Source organism: Lactuca saligna, chromosome 4 (genome assembly GCF_052625555.1).
Source record: "Lactuca saligna cultivar CGN05327 chromosome 4, ASM5262555v1, whole genome shotgun sequence".
Taxonomy (NCBI): Eukaryota; Viridiplantae; Streptophyta; class Magnoliopsida; order Asterales; family Asteraceae; genus Lactuca; species Lactuca saligna.
Window position 1 is genome coordinate 279,679,317 of NC_136420.1, and position 3,719 is coordinate 279,683,035.

The following is a 3,719-nucleotide window of genomic DNA, read 5'->3' on the forward strand; positions in this document are numbered from 1 at the left end:
CCCGAGAAAATCCACTTCTCGAGTCGAAATTTTGTCCGGTTTTCATCCCGCCTCCTCCGATCTTTCAAGTGAGTTCATACCCCTATAATTCACACTTTTAAATGTTTTATGAGTACTTTTACATGCTTTTAAACGGGGGGGGGGGGGGGGGGGGGGGGAATACAAGTAAAACACTCGATTATTATCGTGTGTTATATAAACTTTCACTATATGCGTTTTATCAAAGGAATCATATGTGATTTAAAACTATTATAGGGAAACTTTCATATGCAAATTATACCACGACAACATTTTATCTTTTGAAATGAGAAATGATTTATGTATTTATATAAATTAGATACTTTGCTTATACTACATTTCTGTGTGTCGGTTTTGGCACTACAAAAACTACACTTTTCATAACAAGTGAACATTTTCACTAAGGGTTTATTATACAAACGAAACACACTTTTAGGAAACTATAATAGGTATAGTTTTACGAGACTACTACGAACTTTTACATACATGGAAATACTATTTCAAAAAGCTACTTTCATATACAATAACGAACGAATGTTTTCACACGTAAATCTGTTTTATACTAAGTTTTGTGAGACATTAACTTCACATACGTTCGAGTATACATTTCAAGTCCTGTATTATATACCAGAATCCCTAGGAGGGGAAGCATGGTGTTTGTGTATAGATCTATACGGGCTTGACAACCCCGCGCCCTGACTTTTAGCTACAGTACACCATTTGGGGTGACAAACGTCAGAACATTCCAACGCCTGAAGAACATTGTGTATAGGCATTTCTTGTCAATAGCCTGGTTATAAAACTCACATAGAGTATTAAAACACATTGATTTACGGGGGTTTTCAGATATAATGGAGGTTTTATACATACATAAGTTCATTTATTTTATGCATTGTGATATAAGTTTGGAACTTCTAACCATCACTCATGGATGGAAAAACATCAACTTTTTAACATATATTAGTCTTGATTTAAGGCTACATTTATACTAGTAGGAAATATGGGATTTTCTAGAGTCTAACGAACAAAAACGAACCATTTCATTTACATACAAATACTATCATTAAATGCTTATGAAACTCACCAGCTTAAATGCTGATCTACTCTTTCAAAACTACTTGTATGTACCAGCTATTACACTGCGGCACTAGTTTAAATTCATATTTTGACATCATATGGTAATTGGTTATGAACATGTACTCTTTTAAACAATGTAAACTTTCAATTATATATATGATGGTTGTATTGTTTTCTTTATTATGTATTCATTTGTTACGTTACCACATGAAGTCATCCGCCCGCGAACGTTTCCGTCGTTCCGGTTTGGGGGTACGACACAAACATTTATAACAAACATTTACAAACACTTTCTTTAAACTTATACAACATTTGACACTAAATACTTATGAACTCATCAGCTTAAATGTTAATGGTCTCTTTCAAAATAACTTGTATTCTCAGGTCACCAGTAGACAGGTACCGATGACAGGCTTTGAGAATACGAAGCACTATCAAGACTTGTCTTTATTTTGATTATTCATTTTTGGTGTCTTATTATTATTGTACAGAACACACTTGTATTTAATTATAATATTAATGCAATGGATGATGTTGTTACTTGTTTACTATGATGGGTTGTTATGATACTGTACATGACGTCCTCCGCCCCCAAATGTTTCCGCCAATTCGGTTTTGGGTTATGACGGAAAAACTAGCTAGTTTTTAGTTACTTACTCTTCATTATATACTACCATATTTGTATAAGAGTTTAATACCTTTAAACCAGTGTTGTAAAAATCGGTCTAGACGGCTAATTAATCGGTGCCTGGGCGCTTGACGGACTCAAAACGCCTACGAATAGGTGTTAGAGGGTTAGTTGATCACCCTTGGTCAATATCGGTCAAATCCAGTCCAAATCGGATGCCAAATCGGGCCAAGTCAGTCCAACTAACCACTAGCTCAATGCAGCCAGCTAGCCTAACACATAGTTGGGTTTGATTTTCAAAGGATCCAGCTCTCATTTTATAAGATATGCGTGCCTTCATTTATTATCCCACTAGCGATGTGTGATGCCAAACTTTTAGCAATTCTGTACATATTTACACATCGTTTTCGTTGGTTCACAACTCTATTGAACACCATCTATACAACCCTCCTTCTACACTGGAAGCACCAAATTCAGTCCATGTTTAGCGACTGCCTCCTCTACCACCGCACCATCTCACTACAAATACTAGCTTCGAACTTCCACATCCATTGAAGCCACTATCGAGACATCCTTCAACCACCTGTTAAATAGAAAACTCAAACACCCACATAGATCATTGTTATAGTCGAACCTCCTCCTTATACCATCATTGTTCACCATCAAACTTCCATAGCCATTGATGCCAATATTGAACTTCCACAAGAATTAAAGCCCACTGCCACAGGCGAAGCCATCGAAGCTTAGATTGGTTGCTGATCCTTTGCTTCCTCCTCAACAACTCCTTAATCAGGTATGGTTGTTGTCTATGATTACGAATTTTGGTTAGTTATATGCATTTGAAACTTATTTTGATTTTAATTTGCAAACATTATGTATTGCCATGTATCAATTTCTTCGACTAGGGTACGCCCATAGGATGTTCGATGAAATGCCTAGAAGAAACCTGGTATCTTGGATTATTATGATCTCTAAGTTTTCTCAGAATTATGAGTTCACAAAAGCAATCACCACATTTTATCTATGGTATACTTGTCTGGTAAGCGATCATCAAGTGGTCTAATTTAAAGAATTTATACTCAAGATGACATCAATGCACTGAGGGCATTAGCTAAAGAACCTGGAATTATATACATATTCCCCATATATCCTTCTTACTTCTTACATCTATCACTCAATTATATTTCTTATAGTTACACGAGTGATGAGTTTATATCAAAAGGTTTCAATGAGTTTCGTTCACTGTATCTCTAGTACATACGAACCTGTATATGAATGGAATTCATAAGTTAGCATGCATAAGCAGCTAAGAATAACCCAAAAACATATTTGACCCATGTTATTGTTATGTTTCTATGCAGGACCTACAAGGTCAGCAGCCCACTATCCATCCTCTTCGCCACTTGTACCAAATCATGGAAACCATAAACAAAGGACAAGATAGTGAAACAAACCTTTGGACTCTTCAAGTTGTTTCTCACAATCCTTGAGTCCCTTGTATGTTGCTACAGCCTACAAGTACAAAACAAGTGACAATCTTATTGTACACAGTAGGTGACAATCTAGAAATGTCAAAATGAGTATGCACAGACTGTTACCATGGTGATCATTATTTCTGAAAGTTGTTGTACTAGAAACAATATTTAATGTTATATTCTTAGGATTAGTGTTACATTTTTCCTTGTTATAATGTTATATTTATTAATAAATTTTTTAATTGATATAATGTTATATTCTTAGGATTAATGTTATATTTATCAATTTCGTAATAATTTATTAATAATTAATGGTCCCCGATTAATCATTGTCTAGCCGATTAATCCCTTGACCACCGAGCTACCATCGAATGATTTTTTCAACCATGCTTTAAACTTGTCAAATAATGGTCTTACATTAGGTATGACATGAGCAAGCCATAACCGGTTCATAGCAATTGGAATAAAGTTAAGAAGAAAGAGTATCTAGTAGTTACATGACAACTAAATGACTTATTTTA

The 3,719-nt window shown here is 35.0% G+C and overlaps 1 long non-coding RNA gene across 1 annotated transcript; it reads left to right on the forward strand.

The window, feature by feature from the left end:
* The first annotated feature begins 2,058 nt into the window (after positions 1–2,058).
* On the forward strand, positions 2,059–3,449 carry LOC145039167 (uncharacterized). The gene is made up of 2 exons (XR_013679763.1): positions 2,059–2,516; positions 3,085–3,449. It is a non-coding gene; the product is annotated as an uncharacterized LOC145039167 (long non-coding RNA).
* The last annotated feature ends 270 nt before the right edge of the window (positions 3,450–3,719 follow it).